The sequence below is a fragment of the Narcine bancroftii genome, unplaced genomic scaffold, assembly GCF_036971445.1.
Source record: "Narcine bancroftii isolate sNarBan1 unplaced genomic scaffold, sNarBan1.hap1 Scaffold_159, whole genome shotgun sequence".
NCBI classification, from domain to species: domain Eukaryota; kingdom Metazoa; phylum Chordata; class Chondrichthyes; order Torpediniformes; family Narcinidae; genus Narcine; species Narcine bancroftii.
Genome location: NW_027211894.1, coordinates 3,429,976 through 3,445,340, shown reverse-complemented (window position 1 = coordinate 3,445,340; position 15,365 = coordinate 3,429,976).

Below are 15,365 nucleotides of genomic sequence, written 5' to 3'. Positions count from 1 at the left end.
TGGGGATTCAGAGGCGGGGAATGAGATGTGGAGAATCAGAGGCGGGGAATCAGAGGCGGGGAAACAGAGGTGGGCAATCAGATATGGGGAATCAGAGGTGGCGAATCAAAGGCGGTGAATCAGAGATGGGGAATCAGAGGCGGGGAATCAGAGGCAGGGAATCAAACACGGGGAATCAGAGGTGGGAAATCAGAGCTGGGGAATCAGAGGCGGGGAATCAGAGTTGGGGAATCAGAGGCAGGGAATCAGATATGGGGAAACAGAGGTGGGGAATCAGAGGCAGGGAAACAGAGGTGGGGAATCAGATATGGGGAATCGGAGGTGGGGAATCAGAGGTTGGGAAACAGAGGCAGACAATCAGAGGCGGGGAGTCAGAGGCGGGGAATCAGAGGCAGGGAATCAGATGTGCGGAATTAGAGATGGGGAATCAGAGGCAGCGAATCAGAGGCAGGGAACCAGAGGCGGGGAATCAGAGGCCGGGAATCAGAGGCCGGGAATGAGAGGCCGGGAATCAGAGGCCGGGAATCAGAGATGGCGAATCAGAGGCGGGGAATCAAACACGGGGAATCAGATCTGGGGAATCAGAGGCGGGGAATCAGAGGCGGGGAAGCAGAGGCAGGGAATCAGAGGCGGGGAATCAGAGGCGCAGAAACAGAGGCGGGGTATCAGATATGGGGAATCAGAGGTGGGGAATCAGGGGCGGGGTATCAGAGGCTGGGTATCAGACACGGGGATTCAGAGGCGGGGAATCAGAGATGGGAATCAGAGGCGGGGAATCAGAGGCAGGGAATCAGATGTGCGGAATCAGAGATGGGGAATCAGAGGCAGCGAATCAGAGGCGGGGAACCAGAGGCGGGGAAACAGAGGTGGGGAATCAGATATGGGGAATCAGATGTGGGGAATCAGAGGTTGGGAAAGAGAGGCAGGGAATCAGAGGCGGGGAGTCAGAGGCGGGGAATCAGAGGCAGGGAATCAGATGTGCGGAATCAGAGATGGGGAATCAGAGGCAGCGAATCAGAGGCGGGGAACCAGAGGCGGGGAATCAGAGGCCGGGAATCAGAGGCCGGGAATGAGAGGCCGGGAATCAGAGGTCGGGAATCAGAGATGGGGAATCAGACGCGGGGAATCAAACACGGGGAATCAGATCTGGGGAATCAGAGGCGGGGAATCAGAGTTGGGGAATCAGAGGCGGCGAATCAGATATGGGGAAACAGAGGCGGGGAATCAGAGGCGGGGAATCAGAGGCGCAGAAACAGAGGCGGGGTATCAGATATGGGGAATCAGAGGTGGGGAATCAGGGGCGGGGTATCAGAGGCTGGGTATCAGACACGCGGATTCAGAGGTGGGGAATCAGAGATGGGGAATCAGAGGCGGGGAATCAGAGGCAGGGAATCAGATGTGCGGAATCAGAGATGGGGAATCAGAGGCAGCGAATCAGAGGCGGGGAACCAGAGGCGGGCATTCAGAGGTGGGGAATCAGATATGGGGAATCAGAGGTTGGGAAACAGAGGCAGGGAATCAGAGGCGGGGTGTCAGAGGCGGGGAATCAGAGGCAGGGAATCAGATGTGCGGAATCAGAGATGGGGAATCAGAAGCAGCGAATCAGAGGCGGGGAACCAGAGGCGGGGATTCAGAGGCGTGGAATCAGATATGGGGAAACAGAGGCGGGGAATTAGAGGCGGGCAAACAGAGGCGGGGAATCAGATATGGGGAATCAGAGGTGGGGAATCAGAGGTTGTGAATCAGAGATGGGGAATCACAGGCGGGAAATCAGAGGCAGGGAATCAGAGCTGGGGAATCAGAGGCGGGAAATCAGAGCTGGGGAATCAGAGGCAGTGAATCAGAGTTGGGGATTCAGAGGCGGGAAATCAGAGCTGGGGAATCAGAGGCGGGGAATCAGAGGCAGGGAATCAGAGGCGGGGAATCAGAGGCAGGGAATCAGATATGGGGATTCAGAGGTGGGGAATCAGAGGTTGGGAATCAGAGGCAGGGAATCGGAGGCGGGGAATCAGAGGCAGGGAATCAGATGTGGGGAATCAGAGGCGGGGAATCAGAGTTGGGGAATCAGAGTCGGGGAATCAGAGTTTGGGAATCAGAGGCGGGGAATTAGATATGGGGAAACAGAGGCGGGGAATCAGATATGGGGAATCAGAGGCAGGGAATCAGAGGCGCGGAAAGAGAGGCGGGGAATCAGATATGGGGAATCAGAGGTGGGGAATCAGATATGGGGAAACAGAGGCGGGGAATCAGAGGCGGGGAATCAGATATGGGGAATCAGATATGGGGAATCAGAGGCGGGGAATCAGAGGCGAGGAAAGAGAGGCGGGGAATCAGATATGGGGAATCAGAGGTGGGGAATCAGATATGGGGAAACAGAGGCGGGGAATCAGAGGCGGGGAAACAGAGGCGGGGAATTTGATATGGGGAATCAGAGGTGGCGAATGAAAGGCGGTGAATCAGAGATGGGGAATCAGAGGCGGGGAATCAGAGGCAGGGAATCAAACACGGGGAATCAGAGGTGGGGAATCAGAGCTGGGGAATCAGAGGCGGGGTATCAGAGTTGGGGAATCAGAGGCGGGATATCAGATATGGGGAAACAGAGGTGGGGAATCAGAGGCAGGGAAACAGAGGTGGGGAATCAGATATGGGGAATCAGAGGTGGGGAATCAGAGGTTGGGAAACAGAGGCAGGGAATCAGAGGCGGGGAGTCAGAGGCGGGGAATCAGAGGCAGGGAATCAGATGTGCGGAATCAGAGATGGGGAATCAGAGGCAGCGAATCAGAGGCGGGGAACCAGAGGCGGGGAATCAGAGGCGGAGAATCAGAGCCTGGGAATCAGAGGCGGGGAATCAGAGGCGGGGAAACAGAGGCGGGGAAACAGATATGGGGACTCAGAGGTGGGGAATCTGAGGTTGGGAATCAGAGGCAGGGAATCAGAGGCAGGGAATCAGAGGCAGGGAATCAAAGTTGGGGATTCAGAGGCGGGGAATCAGAGCTGGGGAATCAGAGGCGGGGAATCAGAGGCAGGGAATCAGAGGCGGGGAATCAGAGGCAGGGAATCAGATATGGGGATTCAGAGGTGGGGAATCAGAGGTTGGGAATCAGAGGTGGGGATCAGAGTCGGGGAATCAGAGGCAGGGAATCAGATGTGCGGAATCAGAGATGGGGAATCAGAGGTGGGGAATCAGAGGCTGTGAATCAGAGATGGGGAATCAGAGGTGGGGAATCAGAGGCAGGAAATCAGACACGGGGATTCAGAGGCTGGGAATAAGACGGGGGGAATCAAAGGCGGGGAATCAGAGCTGGGGAATCAGAGGCAGGGAATCAGAGTTGGGGATTCAGAGGCGGGGAATCAGATATGGGGAAACAGAGGCGGGGAATCAGAGGCGGGCAAACAGAGGCGGGGAATTAGATATGGGGAATCAGAGGTGAGGAATCAGAGGTGGTGAATCATAGATGGGGAATCACAGGCGGGGAATCAGAGGCAGGGAATAGAACGCGGGGAATCAGAGGCAGGGAATCAGAGTTGGGGCATCAGAGGTTGGGAATTAGATATGGGGAAACAGAGGCGGGGAATCAGAGGCGGGGAAACAGAGGCGGGAAGTCAGATATGGGTAATCAGAGGTGGGGAATCAGAGGCAGGGAATCAGATGTGCGGAATCAGAGATGGGGAATCAGAGGCAGGGAATCAGAATCAGAAGCGGGGAATCAGAGGCCGGGAATCAGAGGCCGGTAATCAGATGCTGGGAATGAGAGGCCGGGAATCAGAGGTGGAGAATCAGAGTCCGGGAATCAGAGATGGGGATTCAGAGGCGGGGAATGAGATATGGAGAATCAGAGGCGGGGAATCAGAGGCGGCGAAACAGAGGTGGGGAATCATATATGTGGAATCAGAGGTGGCGAATCAAAGGCGGTGAATCAGAGATGGGGAATCAGAGGCGGGGAATCAGAGGCAGGGAATCAAACACGGGAAATCAGAGGCGGGGAATCAGAGCTGGGGAATCAGAGGCGGGGAATCTGAGTTGGGGAATCAGAGGCAGGGAATCAGATATGGGGAAACAGGGGCAGGGAATCAGAGGCGGGGAAACAGAGGCGGGGAATCAGATATGGGGAATCAGAGGTTGGGAATCAGAGGCAGGGAATCAGAGGCAGGGAAACAGAGGCGGGGAATCAGATATGGGGAATCAGAGGTGGCGAATCAAAGGCGGTGAAACAGAGATGGGGAATCAGGGCAGGGAATCAGAGGCAGGGAATCAAACACGGGGAATCAGAGCTGGGGAATCAGAGGCGGGAAATTAGAGTTGGGGAATCAGAGGAGGGGAATCAGAGGCGGGGAAACAGAGGCGGGGAATCAGATATGGGGAATCAGAGGTGGGGAATCAGAGGTTGGGAATCAGAGGCAGGGAATCAGAGGCGGGGAATCAGAGGCGGGGAATCAGAGGCAGGGAATCAGATGTGCGGAATCGGAGATGGGGAATCAGAGGCAGGGAATCAGAGGCGGGGAATCAGAAGCGGGGAATCAGAGGCCGGGAATCAGATATTGGGAAACAGAGGTGGGGAATCAGAGGCGGGGAAACAGAGGCGGGGAATCAGATATGGGGAATCAGAAGTGGGGAATCAGAGGTTGGGAATCAGAGGCAGGGAATCAGAGGCTTGGAATCAGATGCAGGGAATCAGATGCGGGGAATCATAGGCGGGGAATCAGAGCTGGGGAATCAGAGGTGGGGAATCAGAGTTGGGGAATCAGAGGCGGGGACTTAGATATTGGGAAACAGAGGCGGGGAATCAGAGGCGGGGAAACAGAGGGGGGTAATCAGAGGCAGGGAATCAGATGTGCGGAATCAGAGATGGGGAATCAGAGGCAGGGAATCAGAATCAGAAGCAGGGAATCAGAGGCCGGGAATCAGAGGCCGGAATCAGATGCCGGGAATAAGAGGCCGGGAATCAGAGGTGGGGAATCAGAGTCCGGGAATCAGAGATGGGGATTCAGAGGCGGGGAATGAGATATGGGGAATCAGAGGCGGGGAATCAGAGGCGGGGAAACAGAGGCGGGGAATCAGATTTGGGGAATCAGAGGTGGCGAATCAAAGGCGGTGAATCAGAGATGGGGAATCAGAGGCCGGGAATCAGAGGCAGGGAATCAAACACGGGGAATCAGATGCGGGGAATCAGAGCTGGGGAATCAGAGGCGGGGAATCAGAGTTGGGGAATCAGAGGCGGGGAATCAGACGCAGGGAATCAATATGGGAAATCAGAGGTGGGGAATCAGACGCAGGGAATCAATATGGGAAATCAGAGTTGGGGAATCAGAGGTTGGGAATCAGAGGAAGGGAATCAGAGGCGAGGAATCAGAGCTGGGGAATCAGAGGCGGGGAATCAGAATTGGGGAATCAGAGATGGGGAATCAGAGATGGGGAATCAGAGGCGGGGAATCAGTCGCGTGGAATCAGAGGTGGTGAATCAGAGATGTGGAATCAGAGGCGGGGAATCAGAGGCAGGGAATCAGACGCGGGGAATCAGAGGCGGGGAATCATAGCTGGCGAATCAGAGGCGGGGAATGAGATATGGGGAATCAGAGGCGGGGAATCAGAGGCGGGGAAACAGTGGCGAGGAATCAGATATGGGGAATCAGAGGTGGCGAATCAAAGGCGGTGAATCAGAGATGGGGAATCAGAGGCGGGGAATCAGAGGCAGGGGATCAAACACGGGGAATCAGAGGCGGGGAATCAGAGCTGTGGAATCAGAGGCGGGGTATCAGAGTTGGGGAATCAGAGGCGGGGAATCAGAGCTGGGGAATCAGAGGTGGGGAATCAGAGTAGGGGAATCAGAGGCAGGGAGTCGGATGTGCGGAATCAGAGATGGGGAATCAGAGGTGGGGAATCAGAGGCGGTGAATCTGAGATGGGGAATCAGAGGCGGGGAATCAGAGGCAGGTTATCAGACACGGGCATTCAGAGGCTGGGAATCAGACGGGGGGAATCAAAGGCGGGGAATGAAGCTGGGGAATCAGAGGCAGGGAATCAGAGTTGGGGATTCAGAGGCGGGGAATCAGATATGGGGAAACAGAGGCGGGGAATCAGAGGCGGGCAAACAGAGGCGGGGAATTAGATATGGGGAATCAGTGGTGGGGAATCAGAGGTGGTTTATCAGAGATGGGGAATCACAGGCGGGGAATCAGAGGCAGGGAATAGAACACGGGGAATCAGAGGCAGGGAATCAGAGCTGGGGAATCAGAGGCGGGGAATCATAGTTGGGAATCAGAGGCGGGGAATCAGATATGGGGAAACAGAGGCGGGGAATCAGGGGCGGGGAAACAGAGGCGGGGAATCAGATATGGGGAATCGGATGCGGGGAATCAGAGGCGGGGAATCAGATATGGGGAATCAGAGGTGGGGAATCAGAGGCAGGTAATCAGATGTGCGGAATCAGAGATGGGGAATCAGAGGCAGGGAATCAGAATCAGAAGCGGGGAGTCAGAGGCCGGGAATCAGAGGCCTGGAATCAGATGCTGGGAATAAGAGGCCGGGAATCAGAGGTGGGGAATCAGAGTCCGGGAATCAGAGATGGGGATTCAGAGGCGGGGAATGAGATATGGAGAATCAGAGGCGGGGAATCAGAGGCGGGGAAACAGAGGCGGGGAATCAGATTTGGGGAATAAGAGGTGGCGAATCAAAGGCGGTGAATCAGAGATGGGGAATCAGAGGCCGGGAATCAGAGGCAGGGAATCAAACACGGGGAATCAGAGGCGGGGAATCAGAGCTGGGGAATCAGAGGCGGGGAATCAGAGTTGGGGAATCAGAGGCGGGGAATCAGACGCAGGGAATCAATATGGGAAATCAGAGGTGGGGAATCAGAGGTTGGGAATCAGAGGAAGGGAATCAGAGGCGAGAAATCAGAGCTGGGGAATCAGAGGCGGGGAATCAGAATTGGGGAATCAGAGATGGGGAATCAGAGATGGGGAATCAGAGGCGGGGAATCAGACGCGGGGAATCAGCGGTGGTGAATCAGATATGGGGAATCAGAGATGGGGAATCAGAGGCAGGGAATCAGATGTGCGGAATCAGAGATGGGGAATCAAAGGCAGGGAATCAGAATCAGAAGCAGGGAATCAGAGGCCGGGAATCAGAGGCCGGAATCAGATGCCGGGAATAAGAGGCCGGAAATCAGAGGTGGGGAATCAGAGTCCGGGAATCAGAGATGGGGATTCAGAGGCGGGGAATGAGATATGGGGAATCAGAGGCGGGGAATCAGAGGCGGGGAAACAGAGGCGGGGAATCAGATATGGCGAATCAGAGGTGGCGAATCAAAGGCGGTGAATCAGAGATGGGGAATCAGAGGCCGGGAATCAGAGGCAGGGAATCAAACACGGGGAATCAGAGGAGGGGAATCAGAATTGGGGAATCAGAGATGGGGAATCAGAGATGGGGAATCAGAGGCAGGGAATCAGAGGCGGGGAAACAGAGGCGAGGAATCAGATATGGGGAATCAGAGGTGGCGAATCAAAGGCGTTGAATCAGAGATGGGGAATCAGAGGCGGGGAATCAAAGGCAGGGAATCAAACACGGGGAATCAAAGGCGGGGAATCAGAGCTGGGGAATCAGAGGCGGGGAATAAGAGTTGGGGAATCAGAGGCGGGGAATCAGAGCTGGGGAATCAGAGGTGGGGATCAGAGTCGGGGAATCAGAGGCAGGGTATCAGATGTGCGGAATCAGAGATGGGGAATCAGAGGTGGGGAATCAGAGGCTGTGAATCAGAGATGGGGAATCAGAGGCGGGGAATCAGAGGCAGGAAATCAGACACGGGGATTCAGAGGCTGGGAATCAGACGGGGGGAATCAAAGGCGGGGAATCAGAGCTGGGGAATCAGAGGCAGGGAATCAGAGTTGGGGATTCAGAGGCGGGGAATCAGATATGGGGAAACAGAGGCGGGGAATCAGAGGCGGGCAAACAGAGGCGGGGAATTAGATATGGGGAATCAGAGGTGGGGAATCAGAGGTGGTGAATCAGAGATGGGGAATCACAGGCGGGGAATCAGAGGCAGGGAATAGAACGCGGGGAATCAGAGGCAGGGAATCAGAGTTGGGGCATCAGAGGTTGGGAATTAGATATGGGGAAACAGAGGCGGGGAATCAGAGGCGGGGAAACAGAGGCGGGAAATCAGATATGGGGAATCAGAGGTGGGGAATCAGAGGCAGGGAATCAGATGTGCGGAATCAGAGATGGGGAATCAGAGGCCGGGAATCAGATGCTGGGAATAAGAGGCCGGGAATCAGAGGTGGGGAATCAGAGTCCGGGAATCAGAGATGGGGATTCAGAGGCGGGGAATGAGATATGGAGAATCAGAGGCGGGGAATCAGAGGCGGGGAAACAGAGGTGGGGAATCAGATATGTGGAATCAGAGGTGGCGAATCAAAGGCGGTGAATCAGAGATGGGGAATAAGAGGCGGGGAATCAGAGGCAGGGAATCAAACACGGGAAATCAGAGGCGGGGAATCAGAGCTGGGGAATCAGAGGCGGGGAATCAGAGTTGGGGAATCAGAGGCAGGGAATCAGATATGGGGAAACAGGGGCAGGGAATCAGAGGCGGGGAAACAGAGGCGGGGAATCAGATATGGGGATTCAGAGGTGTGGAATCAGAGGTTGGGAATCAGAGGCAGGGAATCAGAGGCGGGGAAACAGAGGCGGGGAGTCAGATATGGGGAATCAGAGGTGGCGAATCAAAGGCGGTGAAACAGAGATGGGGAATCAGGGCAGGGAATCAGAGGCAGGGAAGCAAACACGGGGAATCAGAGCTGGGGAATCAGAGGCGGGGAGTTAGAGCTGGGGAATCAGAGGAGGGGAATCAGAGGCGGGGAAACAGAGGCGGGGAATCAGATATGGGGAATCAGAGGTGGGGAATCAGAGGTTGGGAATCAGAGGCAGGGAATCAGAGGTGGGGAATCAGAGGCGGGGAATCAGAGGCAGGGAATCAGATGTGCGGAATCGGAGATGGGGAATCAGAGGCAGGGAATCAGAGGCGGGGAATCAGAGGCGGGGAATCAGAGGCCGTGAATCAGATATGGGGAAACAGAGGTGGGGAATCAGAGATGGGGAATCAGAGGCGGGGAATCAGACGCGGGGAATCAGAGGTGGTGAATCAGAGATGTGGAATCAGAGGCGGGGAATCAGAGTCAGGGAATCAGATGCGGGGAATCAGAGGCGGGGAATCATAGCTGGCGAATCAGAGGCGGGGAATCAGAGGTGGGGAATCAGAGGCGGGGAATCAGATATTGGGAATCGGAGGTGGGGAATCAGAGGCGGGGAAACAGAGGCGGGGAATCAGATATGGGGAATTAGAGGTGGGGAATCAGAGGTTGTGAATCAGAGATGGGGAATCAGAGGCGGGGAATCAGAGGCCGGTAATCAGACGCGGGGAATCAGAGGCGGGGAATCAGACATGGGAAATTAGAGGCAGGGAATCAGAGTTGGGGATTCAGAGGCGGGGAATCAGATATGCGGAAACAGAGGTGGGGAATCAGAGGCGGGGAAACAGAGGCGGGGAATCAGATATAGGGAATCAGAGGTGGGGAATCAGAGGTTGGGAATCAGAGGCTGGGAATCAGAGGCTGGGAATCAGATGCATGGAATCATATGCGGGGAATCAGAGGCGGGGAATCAGAGCTGGGGAATCAGAGGTGGGGAATCAAAGTTGGGGAATAAGAGGCGGGGACTTAGATATGGGGAAACAGAGGCGGGGAATCAGAGGCGGGGAAACAGAGGCGGGGAATCAGATATGGGGAATCAGAGGTGGGGAATCAGAGGCAGGGAATTAGATGTGCGGAATCAGAGGTGGGGAATCAGAGGCAGGGAATCAGAATCAGAAGCAGGGAATCAGAGGCCGGGAATCAGAGGCCGGAATCAGATGCCGGGAATAAGAGGCCGGGAATCAGAGGTGGGGAATCAGAGTCCGTGAATCAGAGATGCGGAATCAGAGGCGGGGAATGAGATATGGGGAATCAGAGGCGGGGAATCAGAGGCGGGGAAACAGAGGCGGGGAATCAGACATGGGGAATCAGAGGTGTGGAATCAGAGGTTGGGAATCAGAGGTTGGGAATCAGAGGCAGGGAATCAGAGGCTTGGATTCAGTTGCAGGGAATCAGATGCGGGGAATCAGAGGCGGGGAATCAGAGCTGGGGAATCAGAGGTGGGGAATCAGAGTTGGGGAATCAGAGGCAGGGACTTAGATATTGGGAAACAGAGGCGGGGAATCAAAGGCGGGGAAACAGAGGCGGGGAATCAGATATGGGGAATCAGAGGTAGGGAATCAGAGGCAGGGAATCAGATGTGCGGAATCAGAGATGGGGAATCAGAGGCAGGGAATCAGAATCAGAAGCAGGGAATCAGAGGCCGGGAATCTGAGGCCGGAATCAAATGCCGGGAATAAGAGGCCGGGAATCAGAGGTGGGGAATCAGAGTCCGGGAATCAGAGATGGGGATTTAGAGGCGGGGAATGAGATATGGGGAATCAGAGGCGGGGAATCAGAGGCAGGGAAACAGAGGCGGGGAATCAGATATGGGGAATCAGAGGTTGCGAATCAAAGGCGGTGAATCAGAGATGGGGAATCAGAGGCCGGGAATCAGAGCTGGGGAATCAGAGGCGGGGAATCAGAGGCCTGGAATCAGATGCTGGGAATAAGAGGCCGGGAATCAGAGGTTGGGAAACAGAGTCCGGGTATCAGAGATGGGGATTCAGAGGCGGGGAATGAGATGTGGAGAATCAGAGGCGGGGAATCAGAGGCGGGGAAACAGAGGTGGGCAATCAGATATGGGGAATCAGAGGTGGCGAATCAAAGGCGGTGAATCAGAGATGGGGAATCAGAGGCGGGGAATCAGAGGCAGGGAATCAAACACGGGGAATCAGAGGTGGGAAATCAGAGCTGGGGAATCAGAGGCGGGGAATCAGAGTTGGGGAATCAGAGGCGGGGAATCAGATATGGGGAAACAGAGGTGGGGAATCAGAGGCAGGGAAACAGAGGTGGGGAATCAGATATGGGGAATCGGAGGTGGGGAATCAGAGGTTGGGAAACAGAGGCAGACAATCAGAGGCGGGGAGTCAGAGGCGGGGAATCAGAGGCAGGGAATCAGATGTGCGGAATCAGAGATGGGGAATCAGAGGCAGCGAATCAGAGGTGGGGAACCAGAGGCGGGGAATCAGAGGCCGGGAATCAGAGGCCGGGAATGAGAGGCCGGGAATCAGAGGCCGGGAATCAGAGATGGCGAATCAGAGGCGGGGAATCAAACACGGGGAATCAGATCTGGGGAATCAGAGGCGGGGAATCAGAGGCGGGGAAGCAGAGGCGGGGAATCAGAGGTGGGGAATCAGAGGCGCAGAAACAGAGGCGGGGTATCAGATATGGGGAATCAGAGGTGGGGAATCAGGGGCGGGGTATCAGAGGCTGGGTATCAGACACGGGGATTCAGAGGCGGGGAATCAGAGATGGGAATCAGAGGCGGGGAATCAGAGGCAGGGAATCAGATGTGCGGAATCAGAGATGGGGAATCAGAGGCAGCGAATCAGAGGCGGGGAACCAGAGGCGGGGAAACAGAGGTGGGGAATCAGATATGGGGAATCAGAGGTGGGGAATCAGAGGTTGGGAAACAGAGGCAGGGAATCAGAGGCGGGGAGTCAGAGGCGGGGAATCAGAGGCAGGGAATCAGATGTGCGGAATCAGAGATGGGGAATCAGAGGCAGCGAATCAGAGGCGGGGAACCAGAGGCGGGGAATCAGAGGCCGGGAATCAGAGGCCGGGAATGAGAGGCCGGGAATCAGAGGTCGGTTATCAGAGATGGGGAATCAGACGCGGGGAATCAAACACGGGGAATCAGATCTGGGGAATCAGAGGCGGGGAATCAGAGTTGGGGAATCAGAGGCGGCGAATCAGATATGGGGAAACAGAGGCGGGGAATCAGAGGCGGGGAATCAGAGGCGCAGAAACATAGGCGGGGTATCAGATATGGGGAATCAGAGGTGGGGAATCAGGGGCGGGGTATCAGAGGCTGGGTATCAGACACGCGGATTCAGAGGTGGGGAATCAGAGATGGGGAATCAGAGGCGGGGAATCAGAGGCAGGGAATCAGATGTGCGGAATCAGAGATGGGGAATCAGAGGCAGCGAATCAGAGGCGGGGAACCAGAGGCGGGCATTCAGAGGTGGGGAATCAGATATGGGGAATCAGAGGTTGGGAAACAGAGGCAGGGAATCAGAGGCGGGGTGTCAGAGGCAGGGAATCAGAGGCAGGGAATCAGATGTGCGGAATCAGAGATGGGGAATCAGAAGCAGCGAATCAGAGGCGGGGAACCAGAGGCGGGGATTCAGAGGCGTGGAATCAGATATGGGGAAACAGAGGCGGGGAATTAGATGCGGGCAAACAGAGGCGGGGAATCAGATATGGGGAATCAGAGGTGGGGAATCAGAGGTTGTGAATCAGAGATGGCGAATCACAGGCGGGAAATCAGAGGCAGGGAATCAGAGCTGGGGAATCAGAGGCGGGGAATCAGAGCTGGGGAATCAGAGGCAGGGAATCAGAGTTGGGGATTCAGAGGCGGGAAATCAGAGCTGGGGAATCAGAGGCGGGGAATCAGAGGCAGGATATCAGAGGCGGGGAATCAGAGGCAGGGAATCAGATATGGGGATTCAGAGGTGGGGAATCAGAGGTTGGGAATCAGAGGCAGGGAATCGGAGGCGGGGAATCAGAGGCAGGGAATCAGATGTGGGGAATCAGAGGCGGGGAATCAGAGTTGGGGAATCAGAGTCGGGGAATCAGAGTTTGGGAATCAGAGGCGGGGAATTAGATATGGGGAAACAGAGGCGGGGAATCAGATATGGGGAATCAGAGGCAGGGAATCAGAGGCGCGGAATGAGAGGCGGGGAATCAGATATGGGGAATCAGAGGTGGGGAATCAGATATGGGGAAACAGAGGCGGGGAATCAGAGGCGGGGAATCAGATATGGGGAATCAAATATGGGGAATCAGAGGCGGGGAATCAGAGGCGAGGAAAGAGAGGCGGGGAATCAGATATGGGGAATCAGAGGTGGGGAATCAGATATGGGGAAACAGAGGCGGGGAATCAGAGGCGGGGAAACAGAGGCGGGGAATTTGATATAGGGAATCAGAGGTGGCGAATGAAAGGCGGTGAATCAGAGATGGGGAATCAGAGGCGGGGAATCAGAGGCAGGGAATCAAACACGGGGAATCAGAGGTGGGGAATCAGAGCTGGGGAATCAGAGGCGGGGTATCAGAGTTGGGGAATCAGAGGCGGGATATCAGATATGGGGAAACAGAGGTGGGGAATCAGAGGCAGGGAAACAGAGGTGGGGAATCAGATATGGGGAATCAGAGGTGGGGAATCAGAGGTTGAGAAACAGAGGCAGGGAATCAGAGGTGGGGAGTCAGAGGCGGGGAATCAGAGGCAGGGAATCAGATGTGCGGAATCAGAGATGGGGAATCAGAGGCAGCGAATCAGAGGCGGGGAACCAGAGGCGGGGAATCAGAGGCGGAGAATCAGAGCCTGGGAATCAGAGGCGGGGAATCAGAGGCGGGGAAACAGAGGCGGGGAAACAGATATGGGGACTCAGAGGTGGGGAATCTGAGGTTGGGAATCAGAGGCAGGGAATCAGAGGCAGGGAATCAGAGGCAGGGAATCAAAGTTGGGGATTCAGAGGCGGGGAATCAGAGCTGGGGAATCAGAGGCGGGGAATCAGAGGCAGGGAATCAGAGGCGGGGAATCAGAGGCAGGGAATCAGATATGGGGATTCAGAGGTGGGGAATCAGAGGTTGGGAATCAGAGGTGGGGATCAGAGTCGGGGAATCAGAGGCAGGGAATCAGATGTGCGGAATCAGAGATGGGGAATCAGAGGTGGGGAATCAGAGGCTGTGAATCAGAGATGGGGAATCAGAGGTGGGGAATCAGAGGCAGGAAATCAGACACGGGGATTCAGAGGCTGGGAATAAGACGGGGGGAATCAAAGGCGGGGAATCAGAGCTGGGGAATCAGAGGCAGGGAATCAGAGTTGGGGATTCAGAGGCGGGGAATCAGATATGGGGAAACAGAGGCGGGGAATCAGAGCCGGGCAAACAGAGGCGGGGAATTAGATATGGGGAATCAGAGGTGGGGAATCAGAGGTGGTGAATCATAGATGGGGAATCACAGGCGGGGAATCAGAGGCAGGGAATAGAACGCGGGGAATCAGAGGCAGGGAATCAGAGTTGGGGCATCAGAGGTTGGGAATTAGATATGGGGAAACAGAGGCGGGGAATCAGAGGCGGGGAAACAGAGGCGGGAAGTCAGATATGGGTAATCAGAGGTGGGGAATCAGAGGCAGGGAATCAGATGTGCGGAATCAGAGATGGGGAATCAGAGGCAGGGAATCAGAATCAGAAGCGGGGAATCAGAGGCCGGGAATCAGAGGCCGGTAATCAGATGCTGGGAATGAGAGGCCGGGAATCAGAGGTGGAGAATCAGAGTCCGGGAATCAGAGATGGGGATTCAGAGGTGGGGAATGAGATATGGAGAATCAGAGGCGGGGAATCAGAGGCGGCGAAACAGAGGTGGGGAATCATATATGTGGAATCAGAGGTGGCGAATCAAAGGCGGTGAATCAGAGATGGGGAATCAGAGGCGGGGAATCAGAGGCAGGGAATCAAACACGGGAAATCAGAGGCGGGGAATCAGAGCTGGGGAATCAGAGGCGGGGAATCTGAGTTGGGGAATCAGAGGCAGGGAATCAGATATGGGGAAACAGGGGCAGGGAATCAGAGGCGGGGAAACAGAGGCGGGGAATCAGATATGGGGAATCAGAGGTTGGGAATCAGAGGCAGGGAATCAGAGGCGGGGAAACAGAGGCGGGGAATCAGATATGGGGAATCAGAGGTGGCGAATCAAAGGCGGTGAAACAGAGATGGGGAATCAGGGCAGGGAATCAGAGGCAGGGAATCAAACACGGGGAATCAGAGCTGGGGAATCAGAGGCGGGAAATTAGAGTTGGGGAATCAGAGGAGGGGAATCAGAGGCGGGGAAACAGAGGCGGGGAATCAGATATGGGGAATCAGAGGTGGGGAATCAGAGGTTGGGAATCAGAGGCAGGGAATCAGAGGCGGGGAATCAGAGGCGGGGAATCAGAGGCAGGGAATCAGATGTGCGGAATCGGAGATGGGGAATCAGAGGCAGGGAATCAGAGGCGGGGAATCAGAAGCGGGGAATCAGAGGCCGGGAATCAGATATTGGGAAACAGAGGTGGGGAATCAGAGGCGGAGAAACAGAGGCGGGGAATCAGATATGGGGAATCAGAAGTGGGGAATCAGAGGTTGGGAATCAGAGGCAGGGAATCA